The sequence below is a fragment of the Pterocles gutturalis genome, unplaced genomic scaffold (genome assembly GCF_000699245.1).
Source record: "Pterocles gutturalis isolate BGI_N339 unplaced genomic scaffold, ASM69924v1 scaffold37719, whole genome shotgun sequence".
NCBI classification, from domain to species: domain Eukaryota; kingdom Metazoa; phylum Chordata; class Aves; order Pterocliformes; family Pteroclidae; genus Pterocles; species Pterocles gutturalis.
Window position 1 is genome coordinate 38,343 of NW_010137098.1, and position 9,789 is coordinate 48,131.

A 9,789-nucleotide genomic window follows, 5' to 3' on the forward strand; every position below is an offset into this window, starting at 1 on the left:
CTGTATCCCTGCCATGTGGGGTGGTTCTGTCCTGTGCACCACTGCTGAAGCTCATCTCAGCCTCCCATGGACCGGTTTGGACACTCAAGCTGATGAAATGCTATTGAAAGTCTTTCGACAGAATTACCTTCTAGTTGAGCAACATGACCCAGCTCCCTGAGGGATCAAGCTTTTAAGAGAGCACATAGGGCTGCTGGCAGGTCTCAGCCTCTCCCTACCCTAAGCTGAAACTGGTTTCAGCAGCTGTGGAAGCATACCCTGCGGGATTTAAGTAGTCAGTGGTAGCTTGTTTGGAGCTGATGGTGGTGGAAAAAATGATGCAACATGTTAATTAGGAAATCTTTTCTGCATGGCATGTATGCAGGACCTATTAGCTTCTTACAGGCACATTTCACAAATTTAAATGTTTGCTCACAGTAGCCTTTTGAGGGAGAGAAGTAATGTAATCTGTTTTAACACAGGAGGAGCAGGAGATCCCAAGTGGCCATACCTGAGGCCTTGAAAGAGACATGACAATGACATAATGAGTTGAACTTGGGTTTCCTGAGTCTTGATCTAATGCCTTATGAAGGAGCTATTTGGACAGTGACAGAACAGCTTGAATGTTTGTTGAAAGACACTAAGAAATTTGTAGTATGTGAAGAAACAGAGGCATGCGTAGAATAGCACACTTTTTTTTTAAAGCAGCATTGATTCCTTAACTACTGCAATATGTAGCAAGTAATGTCCGACTTAGTCACAGAGGTCAGAACACAATAATCACCTATCTGACGTATATTTAACCTGCACTGATTGGGTTCACAGTAGCTGCAATGAAATGCAGATGGGAATCTCGCTGCAACATAGACGAACTTCCTCAGCTACAAACTTCAGCACCGACTGGATTTTGCTCCTTTGCCCTTCTCCTTGACATTCTGCAAGAGCAGCATTTTTGTGGTATTTGGTTAGAAAATGCTGGAAGGGCAGTAAATCTCGCTCCTGTTTTGAAAGCATTATAATTCTTGGGTGAAATATATGTTAGAAAAATGTGTGTTACTGTTGTTAAAATGAAGGTACTGTGGGGCCTCCCTCCAAGCCAGTGCTAGAATCGGTAGTTAAATGCTTTTAAGTGAAAAATAACTTGGCTTCCAACTCAATGTTCTCCCTTACTCATGCTTTTTATTTATCAAAGCATTTAAGAAATTTTTAGGGGTTTTAGTATGTGGGCTAAGACTGTTCATATCTGAGCACATCCTGAAGTGCTTTGGTAAAGCAGGGCTGCTGAATATGCTGCTACTGTAATTCTTGTTAGCTTCTGGCTATCCAAACAGTTCCTTTAATGTTTGAATTTGTTAATCAAGAGTTTACATGTCGTATGTGTTGGCCAACACACTTCTGTGTTCACCATTGTTGTTCATCCAAATTAATAGACTCAAATTCAGAGAGAGTCTGTGAAGATAAATGAGATGTGTGTCTTGGTGATGGCAGCTTAAGATAATAAAAACACCTCTTAGGTACCCCACAGATGGGCCACGTTAATTATTGAGGCACTTTAAAAGTTTATAATTTTCACTTTTCAAATGCTGTGAAAAGTTTTGTTGTTTGTTTGGTCCACTGTACTGATTTATAAAGGTGTTCCTGGGCATGCAGTAGGAAACACTGATGAAATGACAAAAAATAAGTCTTGCTGCTCAGCTGTTGCTGTTGAGGCAAATACATTTAAATACAAAGCAAATATAAGGTTAATAAATAAGGAATCCTCATAAATTCTTTTAGAAAGTATTTGAAAGGGATATTTTAAGTTTATTTAAGAGTAAAAGTAGAATTGACTGGAAGTTAAACTTCCTTGTACTTTAGTTTATTTTTTAAAAAAATAAACTACTGTTACAAATGGACAGCATACAAGTGTTTGGTTTGCTTTGCTTTAACCCTACATGAAGGTCACATCCTCAAAAATTTTCTGGCTTAAAGAGGTTTTTAAAATGTATTAGCTTTATGTTTGCAAAGGAAGAAGATGGAAATATGTTTCTTATCTGCAAAACCTTGATGTTTATTTCAAAGGGAAATAAAATGGGGTTTATGGTAACAGGATGAAAAAAAGTGTAATTAAAGACTGTACATAACCAGGCTGAAAAAACCTCAAACTGAGCAGCAACAGTACTCTCCTGAGTGCCTTGCCACAAGCATATTTATGAATGTCTGAGCTTCTTGTGGACTAATAAAAGACCATAAACAACATGATGTATGTTGTATTACTATAAAAATACTGGGGCAATATTAGGAAAGCTGCAGTTGCCTTTTGGGATGAAGGGACAAGCCAATGCTCTGCTCTCCAGTCCAGGTTTCCCCAGCCTGGCAGGGAGCTTGCCCGAGGGACTCACGCTGAGCCTTGCAGGGCTGGCGGCTGTGCGGCGGCCGGGCAGCATCCGCACGGTGGCAGCCGTCTGTTGCGGTGCGGGCAGGGGTGGGAGACCCGTGCAGGGCTGGTACCCAAGATGTGCATCTTCTATCGCAGGCTTACAGTCTTATTTGGAAAGGTGCCTGCAGCGAGATCGTAAGCCCAGTGCAGAGGAGCTTTCTTACCTGGCTTAGAAACTTGCTCACAAACGAAATTTACAACCCTCAGTTCTTTTTTTGCTTATTTGCTTCAAGAAAAACAGATTAACAGAGAAGGATGTTCAGTGAAAATGCGTTCAAAGCTGTGCAATTGCTAGTTGGCTCAGTTTTGCTTTAATTTTCGGGGGACTTTCGGCATGCTTATGGTGTGAATGTACATGTACCTCAATATGTTAAATGGTTTTTATACACTCTGTTCTCTTAAGTAGAAAGTATTTACACGGTTTTCACAAGTACATTAACTTTTGTTAGAATTGGGCCAAGGAATAAATTTTCCATTTATTATGCCTCCAGACAGAGCAGTCGTCAGAGCTTAACTTTTTCTCTCGGCTTGCTGTGGCAGTAAATAGTAAAGGCTTTCTTTTAAAGATGAGTCTGTAAACTGCAGCGTTAGCATTACAATGATTTATGTAGAAAATTGCTTTAGCACTGTCAGAGGCCTTCAGAGAATAACGTGGCAGTCTTTCATATTTCAAAAAAAAAGAACAGAAAAATCCAAGAAACAGACTACAGCAAGATGTCTGTCAGAAACCTGGTTCTCCCTGCTGGATGGTCCCCAGATCTAGGGGAAATATGATTCTGTTTCCCAGAGACCCTGAAGTTTGGGGACAAATGGTGTGGGTTTTTGTCATCTGCATTCAAACAGTACAATTAAGTCGGTTTCAAGATTGTATTTTTGTTTGTGTTGACCTTTCAGTAACATGACCTGAAATCCTTTCTTCAAATCTTTCTTAAAAGAAAGCCCATCCATTAGGAATATGTTTTCCATGTATTTATTGAACTATTCTATTAGTTTGTTCCCCTTTTTACTTTGGGCTACAATTATTTGGCCATGTGAATTCTCAGATCCAGACTTTAACAAGGTACCTTTTAGTTCTATGTCCACTGTAACAAGCCCCTTTTTTCCTTTTTTTTTAAGTGCCCTGGGCTGTCTAAGATTAGATAAACCATTTTATTAAGTTTGTGACCAGCAATGCTTCTATCTTGGTGGTAAAGATAAATGAAAGAAATGTAAGTGGGTTTATCCTTCACAGGATTGTGTTTAGGAGTGCTGTAGGTGCTGCTCCTTGAGAAGATGAGAAATGAGGAGGGCTGAATTTTTCTTTATAGTCTGTTAAATCGATCATTTTTTAAATGGTCTCTTATTTACAAGTGGCAGCTCAAAACTGGATGGATCTGTCTTCTTTGGACTGTTCCCATGACTGAAAGGATGAGAAATGCTTGGGTAAAGAGACTTGAACTGCAGAGTGGACAAAGAAACTTCAAGTATAATACTCTGAACCTACTTGAAGTTTCTGCTGTTCCTGTGATTCTCTTGTCTTACTTCATCTGAGGTTTCGGCCCATAGACCACAGGTTGTCTGGGGCTGATGTGGGATTTTGTTTAGTTGAGCTGAGTAAAGTACAGAGCCTTTCCCTTACTCATTCTCCTTTTTCTCTGGAGTGCAGAACTGATACATTTGCTAGCACATAATTGTGGTCTGGATCCATTGAGCAGAAGCTAAATGTGACTTGTACCCAGCAGAAGGGTTACCCAGATGTCAGTTCAGATCTCTGAATTCAGAGTTCAGAGACACTCTCAACTCTGTAACATAGCCCTCCAAGTCCCCAGGATGGGCTGCTAGTGCCAAAAGGGACTCTGAAACCAGAAAAGTGCATGTTGGCTCTTATCTCCAGTCTTGACCTGAAATGTAAACCTTCTGGTGACACTGCAGAGAGAGAAGTCTGTTCTTCCATCAGTGTAAGCTTTCACTTCTAGGGGTAAAACTTAAGTAACTTGAAACGGGGAAGTTAGTGGATGGAAGTTGTATGGCTACCTGTGGGACTTAATTTTTTTTCCTAGTAATTTTGGACTATTTGGTAGTAATATCTTTTTCCCATTAAGCTCTCTTAGTACTTCAAACCTGTCTTCATCTGCAGATAATTAGAAGAGGTTTTTTTAGTTTGATTTATACTTCGTAAATTTTTATAAATGTTCTGTTAAAAGTATTAAACAGTCTTCTGATGAATTTGGGAATCAGCTTTTAAGCCAAATGTATGAAACAATGATTGCTCTGTTTTGTTGTTTTGTTGGTTTTTTTTCTTTTTTGTGTCTTCTTGAAGAAACTTTGTGCAGTTTATGGAAGCAGTTTCCCTTTCTTGGCAAACATGATGTAGTGATCACTGTCTGTAGCATGGGGCAGTCCAACATTGGAGCAGGCTTACTAAAGAGGTTGTGCAAGCTCCATCTTCAGAGTTATTCAAGAACTGGCTGGAGAAAGCCCTGAGCAACCTGTTCTGACCCAAGAGCTGCCCCTGCTCTGAGCAGGATATTGGACTAGAGACCTCCAAGTCTTGGAGACTGTACTCTTGTGATAAAGGTACATGATCAGCTCTTTAGAAACTTGAGGTTCTGTCCCCAACTTTCTGCTGAGCATCTTCCTCTGGCCTTAGGTTTTAAGGAGAAGCAATGTCCTTATGTGGCTTTGCCATGTCTGGTGCAAAGTGCAATTCACTTCCTCCAAACTTTGGGATCTCCAATTTTTTACAAATTTACAAATGGGGGTTAATTTAATCAGGATTGTATTAGAATAAGACTGTGCTTTTTTGAAGAGAAGCTTTGTAAAATTGCAGGTTCTTAAAATGGATGCTGTAGTGTCAGGAATGTCCTCTGAGATTAATACTTAGGGTAGGAGGGTGGTACCATGTGGAAGTTGCATTGCATCATTGCATCCACCCCTTCTTGATTGATCAGGACGAAAATCTTCTCTGTGAGGCTGCAGGTACCTGTGTTTCTGTTCCTCATGATGCTCACATAATAATGGCTATCATCAGATGGTAGTGCTGTGTCGGCCTCAGGATCTGGGCTTGCAAGCCAGGAAAGCTGTGGGTTCATGGTATCTTATATGCAGAACTTCCATGCTGACAGCTCTGAAAAGGCAAAGACAGACTTCCCTTAATTCCCCTCCAATTTCATAGCTTGCTTTTAACGTTGAGTGTTAATGCAGTGAATTTTTGTGTCTGTTTGAAGAAACAAGCCTGTTACTAATAGAATATGAATTTCTGTAGCTTATTACAGTGTTCTTTTAATTCTCTAGCCATATTTGTTGGAAATGCCTGAATTTCCTAGGAGTTCGTTATCTGAAAAGCATTAGCGTGCCTTTGGATTTTTCTTCTTCCTTCCTTGCTACCTAGAGGAGTTAGTCTGTTAACTGACAGGTATTTGGAAAAAAAAAATAAAATTGAGGTGGTGTGTTAAGGTATGCAAAGATGTATGGTGTGGGCTCAAACAGTTCTGAGTAAAAACCTGACAAGCAGCTCAGCCTGGAGAAAAGGCTTGAGCTAATGATGATTAATATTGTCTGTATTAGTAAATACAGGCTCTAAGACAGAGATGTTTGGGATTTATATGCTGCATAGGTGTTTTGTAGACTAAGTTATGAAGTGTCACTTTTGTATATAATCCTGTAAGAACATGTGTGTATACATCTGTGCAAATGAAGGTAGAAGTCAGATGAAGTTTCTGTATATGAGATTGTGTGAAATTAAGGGTATTTGTAATAAATCCCTTTTATTTTTTCTGGAGAATAGTTTAAGGATAGCATACAAAATACTGACAAAAAAAAAAGAATCAAAATGCCATCAAAACAATCTCCTGAAACAGATTTGGCAGTTGGATGAAAAAACGCTTCAAATGGTGTTAAAACCTCGTTCGGTCATTACCGGGCAGCAGGACCATCAGAGTTAATTGCCCCAGCCTAATCTTGGGCTCCTGGAGACGGCTCATCTGCAGTGCATGGGCAGCATCATCGATACTGATGAAGGCTGGTGCCCTGCCTTGCGGTGCCTGTAGGATTGAGCTGAGGTGTTTGGAGAGGTTACTGTCTCCAGCTGTCCCTTCTGATGCTCTGCTGCGGGGTGTCGTGCAGAAGAGCTGGTGGTGTTGTCAGGTGGATTCGGAGGCTTGGGTTAGCAATACGGCAGGCTGTGTCCTGGGGCACTAGGCTGGGCGGTGATTTGTTCTGAGAAATAGGAGCTCTGGCAGTGTGGTCTGCTGGAGACAGAAATGTCTTCAGCTGCTGCAGCTAAATCGTGGAGGAATTGTGGAATCATGAATTGGAGCCTATGGATGGACTGTTTTACAGTTGCAGTACTGCTGGAGGTCCCCTGTGCTGAGCTCCTGATATATTTGTTCCACTGACTCTTTTGCTCTGTTGGCAGCTGCCATGCTCAATTTTGAAAAAACAAAATCCTTGTTGGTGTAGTAATAAATGCGATGGCTTGAAAGCAAGCTTGCAAGCTTTTGAATGGCCTTACGTTTAGAAGGCCAGTATCTATCACAACTGATAGAGTTCCTTCCTACTCAATGGCATGCTTCTGGTAAGACGGTACTGCTGTGCCGGGCAGCCTTGCAGCTTGTCATGGAGCAGGGTTTCTTCCTTCAAACCTGCTCCTTACACAACTCGGACAGAGGCTGCTGCCTTCCTCTCTGGAAATGTTTCCCACGCTTGAAGGCAGCTGAGTATGTTTGGAGACTTAAAACCTCTTCCACCTTAATATTTTGTAATGTGGAGGCTGTGTTCCTGCTGCTGTCAGAGCTGTTTGTAACCCACTGTGTCTCAGCCCAGCTGAGCGAAATGGCAGATCCTGGCTTTCCAATATAGGTATGTTACCCAAAATATTACAGCAGGAAGGCTGGTAATTTGGCTTGAATTTTAAATAGTGTCATACAAAACATCCTGCATTTAACTTTTGGCATTTTTAGTTAACGTTTCCCTACTCTAGTGTATTTTAAATGGTGTTTGTGGAAAAACTGAATCTAATCCTCATTAACTTGCATGGTAGTTGTCTGCAGCAGCTTTGGCTCATTGTACTTCTGTTCAGCTGGCATAGAAAGCCTGGGATTGTCATCATCTTCTCTTCAGCATGCAGAAGAGCATCGCCTAGCAGTAAAGTAGCTTTTTATCAATATGCTTTATGTTCGGTTGCTTGCAAAATTCAGTATTTCCCAAAACATCATTAGTGCTGATTAAGCCAGGTTCCCCTCAATACACGTATGAAAAAAAAAACTTATGCAGTAGAACAGGACGTCTCTAGCTATGGTCTTATAGACAAGACTGGAAGTATGCTATGGCTTCCTGGGAGATTTTGAGTTGTATTTAGAGGAGATTAGGTTCAGGGTCACTTCCCCTTGCTTCCTCCCAAAGTAGAGGGGATCCCAGTTCTAAAAGCTGAGCTATTGCTGGAGGCACAATTAATCTCATAGCATAGTACATTCTCTCATTGGGTTTAAAAAAAAAAAAGAATGACTGTTTTATCTAGTGATGACAAAACATGACAATACTTCTGTTGGTTTTGATTTCAGAGCCATGAGATGGGACTGAGCCCACCAAACCTCCTTGATTCAGATCTAATGTTCTCCGTTTAAAAAAACTCTTTATGGAACAAGGGTATCGCTAAGTGGTCTCTGTTAGAACTGATGGCATTTCATTACACTTGAAAGGATTTTTGTAAGCATGGAGTGGACCTGGAACTATGTCTAATGATGTTACTTTGTCAGCTTGGTACCTTTTAATACCTTTCTTCAAACAGAGCAAAATAGAACTCCAAGCTGCTGTGGCTGCAAGAAAGGTGCTGAAATTGTGACTGCAGCATGGCTGGTGCAATAACATCTTCCCAAGGGAGTCTGGAGCTGAGGACTGTCCTTCTCTGTGAAGTGAAGGCTTCAGTGAACTGTTATTACACCCTTTTTTTTGTCTGTTTCACAGTGAGGAGGGGGAAAAAAAGATAATCAACTCATAGAGCTGACTTGTAGTGTCTTATTTTTATGCTTCAAATAGAGGTTTGCTTAGGGAGCGCATATTCCCATCAGATGTTTGAAGCATGGAGGAGGCGTGGTGGCAGGGGAGGGTATCCAGGGTGCATTCAACAGCAGCTGGTGCTGCTGGAGCTGGAGTATCCCAGACAACTCCAAGGGGTGGGGTCAACCTGAAATAGCTGGGGGTCCTCTGTCCCGCAGTTTTCATTAGATGTCTATTAAACTTGAATCTGATCCATTGAGAGGCCATAATTATAGTAGCCAAGACAACTCCTTGATTAGAGGACAAATCTGGCAGTTTTATGGTAATCTGAGGGTCACATCTAACCCAAACTAATGTGATTCTTAGGCATGAAGGTGTTTGCTCTCTGATAGGAGGCATTTAAGTGGAGTCTCATTTAAACAATATCTATTTAGCAGTCTAGAGAATCATAAGATTTTTCTTTATGTGCTTGATCCTGAGTAGAGATTGCAATAACTTGTCTGGGATCATGGTATGCTTGCTCAGTTTATATTTTGAAAAACATTTTGCAGGACAGGGAATATATTCAACCAGCAGTAGTCTGTCCTTGCCCCTGTGGCACAAGTTAAGGACTCTGGAATAGGAGCATTGACTGTATTTAGCTGGTTTGGAGTAAGGAGTAACTAATGCAACTGTTGCTTTATTGAAAACAACCAAATAAAAAAAAAAGTCCAATTTTTAATTTCAGCCACTCACAGCTTTAGAAAAACAATCTCTTGATAGTGAAACTTCATGTGCTTTGTCTCAGTAGCCTTTGTTTCCATATGTGACAAAATTTAGACTTTGAGCTGATGGAGCACAAAATCTGAGTACTGTAATAGCAGCTTCCTATGCCTGAATATAGCTTTGTTTTTAAAAACTGCAAATTAGTATGCTAGTGCATGCTTAGTGACACAAATTACTTTGCCTTAAAATATCAGTCTGCTGTAAAAACACTCTCACATATGTGATATTAATACCAATTTCTGTATTGGTCCCAGGTGCTGAGCAGTCTTCACTGGCGGTCGTGATGTTGGGTTATAACCTAAATTTCTAATCTTTGACTTCAGTGCTTCAAAGTGGCTGTTGGAAATAGGCAACCAGACTATAAGATGTAGAATTTGGGATTGTTAAAAGTGACAGGATATCACTCAGAGGCCAGGGAGTGGAAGCACAGAGTGAGAAAGACTTTAAGAAAATCTAAGTGAAGAGCAAAAGCTGCTGTTGTCATCCCTCCTTCCTCTCACCAATTAAGTCCCCCAAAACTGAGAACAGTATATCCATGTTGCAATTAAATATGGAGCCATGGCAAGATATGAGTTGGGGTTAGATACAAAAATAGAAACAGCACCATATTAGGTAGAAGTAGAATTGAAAGGCTTTGGTATATTCGGGGG

At 40.7% G+C, this 9,789-nt stretch overlaps 1 protein-coding gene across 1 annotated transcript in view; it reads left to right on the plus strand.

Moving 5' to 3' along the window:
- The window catches only part of RFWD2 (ring finger and WD repeat domain 2, E3 ubiquitin protein ligase), a gene marked incomplete at its 5' end in the record, with an annotated part of 88,245 nt that overhangs the window by 32,294 nt on the left and 46,162 nt on the right, over positions 1 to 9,789 (plus strand). The gene's annotated exons all lie outside the window — the stretch shown is intronic.